At 47.7% G+C, this 13,117-nt stretch overlaps 1 pseudogene; it reads left to right on the forward strand.

Moving 5' to 3' along the window:
* Positions 1-423: 423 nt before the first annotated feature.
* On the forward strand, positions 424-12,559 carry LOC102917414 (tRNA selenocysteine 1-associated protein 1-like; annotated as a pseudogene).
* Positions 12,560-13,117: the final 558 nt, after the last annotated feature.

The following is a 13,117-nucleotide window of genomic DNA, read 5'->3' on the forward strand; positions in this document are numbered from 1 at the left end:
TCTGTCCTCGGGGTTAAGGGGAAGTGAGCTGGCTGGCAGTGGCTGTTTCCCAGGCTGCCGGCCACCTGGCTTCTGCTCGTGTCCATCTCTCCCTCTGAACAAGAAGCAAGCGGGTACCAAAGCCTGGGTGTTCTTTTTCTCTCTCCCTCCCTGCTCCCTCCTTCCTTCTATCCTTCCCTACACTAGGGACCAAACTCAAGGCCTTTTGCCTGCTAGCCAAGCCAAGTGCTCTAGCACTGAGCTCTATCACCAGCTCCTCAAAGTCTGGCTTTCCTTAAACAGTCTGGCATTTTGTTGTTGTTGTTGTTAGTTTTGAGCCATGTAGCCGAAGCTGGCTTTGAACGTTCTACACAGCCCAGGATGACCTTGAAGTCTGGCCCTCTTACCTCTACCTCCCAAGTGCTGGGATTAAAGGGGTGCAACATGGCCTTTGGTACCAACAATCAGGAGCGTTTGCTGTCACATTACCTCATCAAAAGATGTGACCACGTAGGTATAAGAGAAGCTAGCTGAGCCACCCTCTGTGGAGGGAAGAGAGCGGCAGGAGACCTGGACACTTGCTGCAGCCATCTGGGGAAGTCAACAGTTTCCAGAGAAGGTCCCCAGGAAGCACGTTTTTGTGGGGCGTGGTTTGGGACACACAGATTCAGTTAAGCGTGTGTGTGTGTGTGTGTGTGTGTGTGTGTGTGTGTGTGTGTGTGTAGCTGTCTATTCTGTGCCAGTTACTCAGAAATTGGGGAAATAAGCACAGGTTGTTTACAGCACATTTGGAAATTGAGAAGCGTCTTTTATTTTCATCTCGTCAATATTTTGAGTGGGCGCGTTCACTGTCTTTTCACATAAGAACAGGTGGTGGGCTGGGGTCCAGGGTATAAGTCTGAGGGGCCACCTCTGGTGAAGACTTTCTTGATGGTGACATAGTCACATGGCAAGAGACAGGGGCCATCTATACTAACAACAATTTTGGTTTGTTTTGTTTTTGCTTTTTTGTTGTTGTTGTTCTGACAGAGGCTCTTGTAGTCCAGGCTGACTGTAAGTCACTATAGCTAGAGTTTTCCTGCCTGGCCCACAGTCAGGACAAATCTTTGTCACCCGCCAGTCCCACAGCCGCTCAGACCCAACCAAGTAAACACAGAGACTTATATTGCTTACAAACTGTATGGCCATGGCAGGCTTCTTGCTAACTGTTTTTATAGCGTAAATTAATCCATTTCTATAAATCTATACCTTGCCACGTGGCTGGTGGCTTACTGGCATCTTCACATGCTTCTTGTCATGGCGGCGGCTAGCAGTGACTCCTTCCGCCTTCCTATTCTTTCTTTTCTCCTCTCTGTTAGTCCCGCTTATACTTCCTGCCTAGCAACTGGCCAATCAGTGTTTTATTTATTGACCAATCAGAGTAATTTGACATACAGACCATCCCACAGCAAGTCACTATGTAGCCGAGGCTAACTCTGACTCCTCTGCCTCTACTCCCTGAGTGCTAGGATTCAGGAGTATGCCACCATGCCCAGTTTATGCAGTACTGAGATAAAACTCTATGTCCCCAACTCAGCCTCTTACTATTTTTATCCTTTAAGAATATTATTTATTTATTTATGGTGTGTGTGTGTCGGGGTGGGGGTGGGGTCAGAGAACAATTTGCAGGAGTCAGGTCTCGTCTGCAAGCCTGCTGATGTAGCTCAAGTTGTCAGGGTTTGTTTGTTGAGTCATATTTTTACCTCCTTCTCACGAAGCTCTTAAGACCTGGGGATCCCCTTGGGTGATGGGGAGACAGAAGAGAGACAAGGAGACCAGCTCGTGAGATCATCTCCATCCATGATCCAGGGGGTCAGATCGTTGTAGCTTTGTCCAAGACTTCTCTGGAATGATCAACTCTTCACATTTCGACGCCTCCGTCATCTCATCTCTAAAATGGTTCTTGTTTTAGGGTTTCTTTTTTTTTTTTTTTTTTTTTTTTTGGTTTTTTCGAGACAGGGTTTCTCTGCGTAGCTTTGCGCCTTTCCTGAAACTCACTTGGTAGCCCAGGCTGGCCTCGAACTCGCAGAGATCCGCCTGCCTCTGCCTCCCGAGTGCTGGGATTAAAGGCGTGCGCCACCACCGCCCGGCTGTTTTAGGGTTTCTATTGCTGTGAAGAGACATGATGACCACGTCAACTCTTACAAAGGAAAACATTTAATTGGGGTGGCTTACCGTTCAGAGGTTTAGAGTTTAGCATGGTGGCATGTAGACAGACATGGTGCTGGAGAGGTAGCTGAGAATTCTACATCTGGATTGGCAGGCAACAGGAAGAGAGAGAGAGAGAGAAAGCCACTGGGCCTGGCTTGAGCACTTGAAACCTAAAGGCCCACCTCCAGTGACATACTTCCTCCAACAAGGCCACACCCACTCCAACAAGGCCACACCCACTCCAACAAGGCCACACCTCCTAATAGTGCCACCCCTATGGGCCTATGGGGGCCATTTTCATTCAAACCACCACTGTACTCAATAGCCCTGCACTATTGCTGTGGGTGCTAAAGGGACCAGTGACTATGAAGCCTCTAATAGAGGGCCTCACATAAAATAAGCACTGAGCAAATGTGAGCTATTGCCATCACTGTTATAAGTAACATTATGATGAATTCTAAAGGACCTATGAAGGCCCTTTGGTCAATGGGTTGGAAAGAGCCCTATTTCAAAGAGTCTTTTTTTTTTTAAAGATTTGTTTTAAAATTTTATTTATGTGTGTGTGTGTATGTGTGTGTACGTGTGTGCACATTTGCCTGTGGAGGCAGGAAGAGGGTATCAGATCCTCTGGAGCTGGAGTGACAGGTGGTTGTGAGCTACCTGATGTGGGTGCTGGGAACCAAATTCAGGTCCTTTGGAAGGGCAGGAAGTGCTGCTGACCCTGGAACCATTTCTCTGGCCTTCAGAGAGTCTTCATGTGAGGAGGCCAGTCAGTCCTACTCTGGCTTTAGAAAAGAAAATCAGAAATCAAAGAGAAAAGGAAGAGAGACAACCTTTGGGAGGGCCTGAGGCTTCTGCGAGGCAGAGTGTGGTGCAGGCCAGCAGCGGGAAGGGGGAGGGGGTAGCTGCCACTGAGCAGAACCCCAAGTGGCAATCAGCAGAGCTGGTGTAGGCGTGGCTCCGTGTGGATGCCACATTTTTGATTTGTTTTAGTAGGCTTGGTCTGGTCTAATATATGTAGACTGAGTATGTTACTCTCCATTCTGAAAGTGGAAACTCCAAGTTCAAGGAGCTGATGTATCCAGTGCTGATAAATACACGACTATTTTTATATTATGCTCTCAAGTGCAGAGAACAGAGAGAAAGAAAGAAAGGTATATATGTATATGTATATGTATATATATATATATCCCACAACCTCCCAAGTGTAGATGTAATGGTCTTATTAAATAAAAAGCATAGAGCCAAATGCAGAGTTAAAAGCCCAAGAGGTCAGAGCAGTAGCTAAGAGCCGAGACTTAAAACCCTTCTTCTTACCCTTTGCTGCCGCTGCCGACTTTCCCCTGAGAAAGAGACCTACTTCCTGTGTGTCTATCATTTTATTGACTTTCTGTTCTGCCTTCTTATTGGTTGTAAACCCAACCACATGACCTCCTCGTCACTGCCTGTCTATACAGACCTCTAGGTCTCTATGATTGGTATTGAGATTAAAGGTGTGTGTCTCCATGCTGGCTGTATCCTTGAACACACAGAGATCTGCCTGTCATGTGATCTGGATTAAAGGTGTGCGCCACCATCGCCCAGCTTCTGCTATGGCTTGCTATTAGCTCTGACCCCCAGGCAACTTTATTTATTAACATACAAATAAAATCACATTTCAGCACAAATAAAATATCACCATACCCAAGGGTTACACTGTTTTCAAAGATGACTTGTGGTTGGGGTAAGGTGCCTGCTATATAGGCATATACACCTAGGTTCAATCCTCAGCACCCATGTCTGTGGTTTGAATGAGAATGTCCCCATAATATAGGGTATTTGAAAACTCGCTCCCTAGCTAGTGGTGCTGATTGGGAGATTCAGGAGGTGTGGCTTTGCTGGAGGAATTGTGTCACTGAGGGTGGGCTTTGAGAGCTTAAAAGCCTTGTGCCACTTCCTGTGTGCTCTCTGCTGTCCCTCTTGTGGTTTAAACTATGTGCTCTCATCTTGCTGTTCCAGCCATCATGGCTGCCTGCATGCTTCCCTGCCATAGTGGGGATGGACTCTCATCCTTCTGGGACTGTAGGCTCAAATAAAGCTTTCTTTTTTTTGCCTTGGGCATGGTGTCTTATGATCACAATAAAAAGTAACTAACTAATAGACCATGTAAAAAACTGGCCACGTTGGTGCACATCTGGAAGAAGACAGGAGGATCCTGGGGTTTCCTGGGCATCCCGTCTAATCAATTAGTGAGCTTTCATTAGTGAAAGGGCCTGTCTGTGTCATCAGAAAGGAGGGAATCTCAATTGAGAGAATGCCTCTCTAAGATCAGGCTGTAGGCCGGGCAGTCTTTAATCCCAGCACTTGGGAGGCAGAGGCGGGGGGGGGGGGGGTTGGGGGGTTGGGGGGCGGAGGGCAAGGTGGTTTTGGACCAGACAGGCGTGTCTAAGGGCTATGGTTCTGTGAAATTCACAGATGAATTAGAACAGAAGCGAGCCTTGACGGAGTGCCAGGGAGCTGTGGGACTGGAGTCTAAACCTGTGCGCCCGAGTGTGGCCATCCCTAAAGCGAGCCGTGTAGCCAGCTGAGTACAGCCAGATGTACAGTGACAGCTACAACCAGCATTACCAGCAGTACCAAAACTACTATGCCCAGTGGGGCTACGACCAGAACATGGGCAGCTACAGCTACAGCCACCCCCAGTATGGCTACACACGGAGCACCGTGCAGACACATGAAGAGGTTGGGGATGATGCAAGACCCAGCACCACAGCTGGATGTGACTGAGGCCAACAGGGAGTTCATGGAGCAGAGTGAGGAACTGGAAGATGCACTCACTGATGGACTGTCACTGGCAGCCCCTGGACACCGTGTCTTCAGAGACCCCTGCCATGTTGCAGCCAGGACATAGGATGGAGATGGACTGTTATCAGGGCAGGATTCTTGTGAGTTCGAGGCCAGCCTGGTCTCCAAAGTGAGTACCAGGAAAGGTGCAAAGCTACACAGAGAAACTCTGTCTCAAAAAACAAAAAACAAACAAACAAACAAAAATAAAAGATCGGGCTGTAGGCAAGCCTGTAGAACATTTTCTTAATTAGTGAGTGATGGGTGCAGGCCCCGCCCATTGTGGGTGGTGCCACCCCTGGGCTGGTGTTTTGGGGTGAATGTGTGTGTGTGTGTGTGTGTGTGTGTCATTAACCTGTGTATATGCAGGCATGGTTGGTCCTGGGTTCTATAAGAAAGCAGGCTGAGAAAGCCATGGGAGCAAGCCAGTAAGCAGCACCCCTCCATGGCCTCTGCATCAGCTCCTGCCTCCAGGTTCCTGCCCTGTGGGAGTTCCTGTCCTGACTTCCTCCAGTGATGAACAGTGTAAGCCCAATAAACCCTTTCCTCCCCAAGTTGCATTTGGTCGTGGTGTTTCATCGAAGCAGTAGTAACCCTGACAAGGACTGTCTTTAGAAAAGCTAAGGTAGAAAGTACCAGAGGGAGACACCTGACATTCACCCCTGGCTTCCATGGGCAGGCATGCCTGCATATACACAGGTTAATGCCACACACACTCACACACACACACACACACACACACACACACACACACACACACGCACACGCACACGCACACGCACACGCACACTCACACACACACTCATACACACACACTCACCCCAAAACAAAACAAAGAAAATCTCAGTCTCCACCCTCCCCCTCAAACAAGAGTTGGATCATGAAATTAAGTTCAAAAATGTTAATAGTAGTCAGTCTGGACTGAAGAGACGGCTCAGTTAATAAAGTGTTTGCTTTACCATTCAGGTTTTTGAATTTGATCCCCAACACTCACATAAAAGAGTGAGTGTGGAGCCCGGCTTTGTAGTCCCACTGCTGGGGAGGTGGAGACCACAGGTCTCTGGGGTCTCTGGCCAGCCAGCCTAGCCGAACTGGTGAGCTCCAGGTTAATGAGAGCCTTGGTCTCCAAGGAGGTGAATGGTGTTTCTAAAGACGATGCTCGAAGCTGTTCTCGGGTCTCCACGCATGTGCACATGCAGCCATTTACACACATGAACATGACACACGTAAGGAAATAGTCAGTCTGGGTGATGAGCATATCACTTGCAGTTAGAAAATCCTTTGACGCCCCGTGTGCTTGAAACAAGTTTGACAGCAAAACTAGATGTTATTTACAAATGCCGGTTAATTGCTTTGTGCTAATCCCACCAGGCACATCTGGATCAAATGGGAAAGTGACAGGTGCTCTTTCAGGGCCCTCCTCTCCTCCCTTTGAGATCCATTCTGAGTTCTTCAGCCCTCTAGGACCTCCCTTCCTCAAGGGCCCAATTTTCCAACGCTCCTAAACTCTTGTTGACCTGTGATATTAACAGCTCATGGTAGCTTAATTTGAATTCTTGGTTCTAAGCACAGACTCAGTGGCACACATCTCAGGCCCATGACTGTGAGTGAGGAGGCTGTAGGAAGACAAAGGTCATATACCACCTTTCAAACTACCCTGGCATCTTAGGGTTTTATTGCTGTGATGAGACGTCATGGCTATGGCAATCCTTAATGAAGGAAAACATTTTAACTGGGACTGGCGTACAGCTCAGAGGTTTAGTCCATTATTGTTACGGTGGGAAGCATAGTGGCATGCAGACAGACATAGTGCTGGAGAGGTAGCTGAGAGTTCTACAGCTGGATCTGAGGGCACCAGGAAGAGACAGTGAGCCACCAGGCCTGGCTTGAGCTTCAGAAACCTCAAAGCCCCTCTCCCCCGAAGCCCAGTGACACACTTCCTCCACCACCACCACACAGACTCCAGTGAGGCCACCCCTCCAATAATGACACTCCCTGTGAGTCTATGGGGGCCATTTTCATGCAAATCACCACACCATATAATGGTTAGTTTTCATTGTCAACTTCAGACAACCTAGAATCACCAGGGAAGGGAGTCTCAGTGGGGGATCGTCTACATTGTGTTGGCCTGTGGGCATGTCTGTGGGAGGTTATCTTATTTAATTGATGTGGGAACACCAAGCCCAGTGTGGGTGGTACCACTCACTAGGCAGGGGGTTCCCAAGCCATGTGCATGCAGAGTGGAGAGGTCAAGCTGAGAACAAGCAGGCAAAGTGCATTTCTTTCTCTCCCTTTGTTCTTGACTGTGGATGGGGTGTGGCCAGCTGTTTGAAGTTCCTGCCTTGACTTCCCCCCAATGATGGACTGTAACCTGGAATTGTAAGGTGAAGTAAATAAACCCTTTCTCCCTGAGGTGGCTTTTTATCTCCCCAACTCCAGGATTCTTTACATCATATAACTTACAAAATATGTTCATCGTTAGAGAGAACTTTACATGATTACTGTAAGTGAGAAACCAGTATGACTCATCATAAACAGAAAGTAATCATAAAAAAAAAAAACAACAATGAAAATGAAACAATATTCCTGCTCTCTAGCTGATTCCCTGTGAAGAATCGGGGTAGGCTGGGGGCAACATGTCTGACTGGGGTCCTGCCTGCCAGGGAGGCTGAGGTGGGAGAATCACTTTGTTTCTAGGAGTTGGAGATCAATTCATGGGTGGGTCTCAAGGGGTGAACCATTGAGACAGAGAAATACTTCCTCTTTGTTGTAAAATAATGGGGTGCTGGATTCAGCAGCACATATACAAACATCAGAAGATGACCACGGCCCCTGTGCAAGAAGACGTGAACATTTATGAAGCGTTCTCTCTTTCTGTTTTTGATACAGGGTCTGGCCTTGAACTCCATATGCAGCTAGAGAGGACCTTGAATTTCTGATCCTCGTGTTTCTAACATGTTGGATGATGGATGTGATCCATCACAACATCAACACTTTAGACTTAAATACTCATAAGCACCAAACTCGGGCATTTCTCCATTGACTTAATACAAAGGGACCAGAGCCCCAAGAGGTAGTGACCCTTTGATCTGCCGTTAGTAGATGCTCACAGAGATCCATTATTCCACAAGTAGCTGCATTTCACATGTCCAAGCGCTAGACCCCTGAGCATGGTCCTTCAGTGAACTGCTCAAATCTCTCCGGCCTTACTCCAGAGTCCAAGCCACTCCCTCCCTTACTGATATTTGGTTTCTTGGATTCTCTCCTGGAGCTTTTCTTCAAGTCTCACAGGCCTGTGGAGTCCACCTTGCCTGCCGTTCATTCAGATCTACATAGAGGCAAACTTTGATGGCATTCTTCCCAATTCCTGTCTCCAAAGACTCCCCTCATCCTCTCTCCAGGGATGGATAAGCGGACTGGCCTCACAGGCTGTTGCAAGGATTCAATGATCCGAAGAGAGACAGCGTCTTGCATGATGGTCGAAAGTGCTCAGTAAGAAGTGTGGGGAACCATTGAGACACTAAGTCTGACCTCAGTGCCAACTCCTTTCAAAGGCTCAGTTCCTTTAACACATTTTTTATTACATTAGTCATGTGTGTGTGCGTGAACATGCGTGCATATGTGTGAGCATGTGCGTGCCACAGTACAGTGTGGAGGTCAGAGGATAATCTTTGCGAGTGGGTTTTCCCGCTTCCACCATCCTGTGGGTTCCCAGGATTGAACTCAGAATTGGTTTGGTGTCAGTTGATGTTTTACCAGCCGAACCATCTCACTGGCCTAAAATTCCTATCAACTATACAGCTTTGGCTGGCCTGAACCCGCTATATAGACCAGGCTGTCCTCAAACACACAGAGGTCTGCTTGCCTCGGCCTTACAAAGCACTGGGTTCACAGGTGCTCCCCCCCCCCAATATGTTCTGTTATTAACCCACCCCTTTTACCCCAGCTACACATCCTCAACGGTTCTTACAAATGCTGCCAGGCTATGGTTTTTCGGAAACTCCTGGTTAGTGATAGCTGATTTTCTGGAATGCCATTTGTGTTTGCACAGGGCCATCTCAGTCCTGCATTAGCCACCAAAGTCAAGTGGTTCTGAGAGGAAGTGTATTTGGAGAACACATCCTACTGCCTCCCCACCCCCACCCCATGTTCGTGGCTTCATGGAAAGACCTTTCGATTTCCTCTCCTATCTGACGTGTGTAGGGAGGCACCTTCTAAAAAGAGATGGTCTTACGTCCTCAAGGGGCCTGAGTCTGGGGCTATACACACACATGGGAGATTCAGTTCCTCCATGCCGTCTTGGAAGCCAGCCTCCTCCTCTTAGAAAAAGACACCCAAAAAGAGTCATACAGTAAACGGAGGCAAACATTCTTTTAAACAAATTTATCAATTTAACACGGCATAGTGGTGTCGAGTTACCAGGGTCAACAGGCAGCAGACACATTCCTCTGTTGTTTGATTAGTGAGCTGCGTTAAGAGCCAAGAAAACCCTTTCTGATTAATATCTTGATACATTTTTTTGTTGTTATTTTGGTGGTTTTTTGGGGGGGTGGGGTGGGGGGCAGTGCTGAAGATCTTTTCCTTGAATCTTCTCAGATGACTGCCCATTTGAGTGGAAAGTGAAAATAATAAATAATACATAAATAAATAATAAATAAATAATAGTGGCAGCTTCTGGGCCTGGAATTTTGTTGTGCCCCACAGTCGTCAGCTTATATAACCACTGCTGTCCTGCGTCATGCCTCCTTTTACCTACTGAAAGACGTGAGGACGTTAGGTGAGTGAGCGGGAGTCCTGGACACAACAGCAGCAAGAGGAGAGGCTGTTATGAGTTGAGCCTGAGAGCATGGCTTATTGTCAGGAACCAGTGTCCGAAAACACTGAACAGCACTTCAGTGGGCCGTCATCACTTCCCACACCAGTGACATTTGGGGCCGGACAGCTCTGTTGTAGGTAGGATGTTGATTCTCTGCCTAGTGATGCCTGGAGCCTCTTTCTCTGTCTCCCAGTGTGATAAAGAGACAACCTTTAGATGAACAAAACCACCTCTGGTTGAGAACCGTATTCTAGATGTACAATTATGAATCCCAAATAACCAAGCACAGCTTTGTTTCCTAGCTTTGTCTATGACATCGTGGAAAACAACTGAACGTTGACCTCCTCTAGGGGCCCTTCCTCTTGGATGGCTCAGTCACCTGCCCTCTGCAACAAGATCTTTTGTCTGCATGGTCCCTTTCCTCAGTTTCCCTTTCTTTCCCTTCTCCTCCTCCTTATTCTACACACAGAACACTGTTCTGAGCCACCATCCAAGGACAGCTTAACAATTAACCAGGGAATTCTTTTTTCCTGATGTCTGTGACACTTTGGACAATATCCAAACAAAACTCTCTTAGTCACCCCCAAATAAAATGAATGCTTTGTTTGTTATCTGGGGTCTTACTGTAATGCCTAGGCTGGCCTTGAACTCCTGGGTTCAAGTCATCCTCTTGACTCAAACTTCTGAGTACGGGAACTAAAAACGTGTGCCACCACACCCACAGATGTAGGTACTTTTAGTTGAAACAGAAATCTAAGTGTGGGAAACGTATATGAGTGTTGAGAGCCCTCACGAAGGAAAGACAGTCACTGATGTGAAAGATGGCTCGGGGGCATGGTACACTCGGTCAGTGCCATGGGTGCAAACATCTCATTCCGTTCACGTTGTCGCCGCTTTGTAGATGAGGGCCCAGAGATTTAGCGAAGTGGTTTATTCAAGTCTCCAGAGCTGAAGAGGCTGCGTGAAGATTTGAACCAAGGCAGCATGACTCTTGGGTATACTTAGCCCCGGTTCATTTAGCAACAGTCCTTAAGGGGTGGAGGAGGGTCACCGAATGAGACCTGAGACCAAGGGGAGGGGCGGCTTTTCAGGAGTTGTAAGAATGCACTGGCTGAGTTCTGACGCTCCGCTCCGCTCCGGCTTTCAGCCACTGACCCTATGCAAATCACCAAGTGAATGTGGTCCCATTTCTGTTTCCATCTGTCTTAGCGAAACTGCCTTTGCTTAGCGGCGTGGAGTATTGCTTTCCCAGTTTAGAAAGTTAATTTACTGAGGGCAGCTGAAGTGAAGAATATGGTTCAAGAGGGTGACCCAGCTAGCAGGTGTCGGGGACAGAAGGTAGGGGGGCAGGGAATGGAGGGCGACAGAATTGAGAACAAGTTGAGTCTTTGAGTCTTTAGGAACATGGGGTGAGGGGAGGAACAATCCAAAGCCTTGATAGTACCTACTTCTTAACCTTTCTAAATTCTGTTTGAGGTTCATTTTGTATTTTCAATATAAAACCAGAAAATCATAGTTTCTAATTTTTTGGTGGAATAAAAAAAAAAAAAACCAAGCCAAACCAAACCAAACAAAAAACCCCACGAACTTGAAAAGGACCACCATATCCTCCACCACTGAGACAGTAAGTGTGTGTCAGAAAAAGAGAGAAATGAGGAAGGACCAAAATATAACCCACAGTGCCGCCACCAGCAAATCGGTGAGGTTATTGTTAGCCTTATTCTTGCAGGCCACAAAGACAATCTTCACCTAAGTTGCCATCAGATAATTGTGTTGAACAAGAGGAGAAAGAGGAAGGAGAAAAGCCCTAGAATAAGTCACAAAGGACAGATGAACCTCGATGCCAGCTGCCTTCTAGGGTGCTCACGAAGCAAATGTTACTTCCTAAAGATGGGGCTCCCATAAGGGCCCCTCTTCACCACTGACCAGAGGCTGTACCTACCTCCAAGCCTGGAGCAACTCCTCTGTCAGCCCTTGCAAAGCCCTACATCCATCCACCTTAGAGCTCCTTCCAGGAAGCAGTCACCCGTGCAGGCCTGAACACATTCCTGGACATTTGGTATGGGCAGAGCCTCAAGAGTTGTGGTCTTTATACAGACTTTCCAAACTCCAGCATTGCCTGGAATCCATCCTTCTTGGACCTCCTGGAAGGTCGTGCTTCTAAAGGCAGAAGTGGGGGATGAAGTCCAGTGATCACCAGAGAACACTGGTTTAGGATGAAATATGTCATGTGTCCATTTGACCGCTGTATAACTAACTGTGTGTGTGAGTGTGTGTGTGTGTGTGTGTGTGTGTGTGTGCACGAATGCACATACACGTGGCATATACTTTTGACATGTGGCTTAAATATTTTTTGGCTTTGAGAGAGGGAATTTTTTTTCTCATACAATGATATAAAAATTTTGATTTCAATAGAAAAATCCATTAACAGAACACCCAAAATGCCTAAGGAAGAGAAGGCCCTGGGGTGGGTGGAGGTGGCCCTGGCTCCTCCATGGTGAAGAACAGTGGCCAGAGGAAGTAGATTCCCCAACTGAGAAAAAAAAGTCTAAGAATTTGGCCTTGAACAAGACATCTGTCCCCAAAGGACCTTACCTGCTGTGTCAAATGGTTCGCTACCTCTGGCTCTCCTCCTGGCTGGCTGAGAGAGCCTCCTTGAGATTCAGCAGTTATACCTGGCCTGGGGCCACCGGGCAGCTAAAGCCTCCCAAGCTGGCCCGAGAACTCGGCCGGAATACAAGAGACTGTTGAGTCCACTAACAAATCCCCACGCTGCCAGCTGGGTGTAGTACCTAGCCTGGAGAATCCGAGGCTGGCACCTGCATGAAGTGTGCATGCCATCTGGCTGGCGGGGGCGGTCTTCCTGCCTCCTGAGTCTGAAGCTGGGTTCCCTGCTGCAGAGGGGACTACATGCCCACTGGAAGCCAAGTACCACTGCTGCCTTCCCAGGAGTTGGCTCTGAGGATGAAGGCACTCTAGCTGAGCTGATGGAAGCGCTCTGAACCAATACAGTAAGTGTGGTGTGGAGGCTCATGCCTTCAACCCCAGCGTTTGAGAAACTGAGTCAGGAGAACTGTCATGAGTCCAAGGCCAGAGCTTCATGATAGAGTGAGACCCTAGGAAACTAACCAACAGACACCAAAGAACAAATATAATGACAGATACAATAAAATCAGCTGCCCCTAGGGAGGTGGACGCATGTCAAAAGCTAGGCCTTGAACTGCCAGAGGGGACAGGGGGAAGAGCAAGCCACTGACTTGAGTTAAGTGTAGATGGCCAAATTATGTGTGCACAAAAATAATCAAAACT

Source organism: Peromyscus maniculatus, chromosome 1 (genome assembly GCF_049852395.1).
Source record: "Peromyscus maniculatus bairdii isolate BWxNUB_F1_BW_parent chromosome 1, HU_Pman_BW_mat_3.1, whole genome shotgun sequence".
Lineage (NCBI taxonomy): Eukaryota > Metazoa > Chordata > Mammalia > Rodentia > Cricetidae > Peromyscus > Peromyscus maniculatus.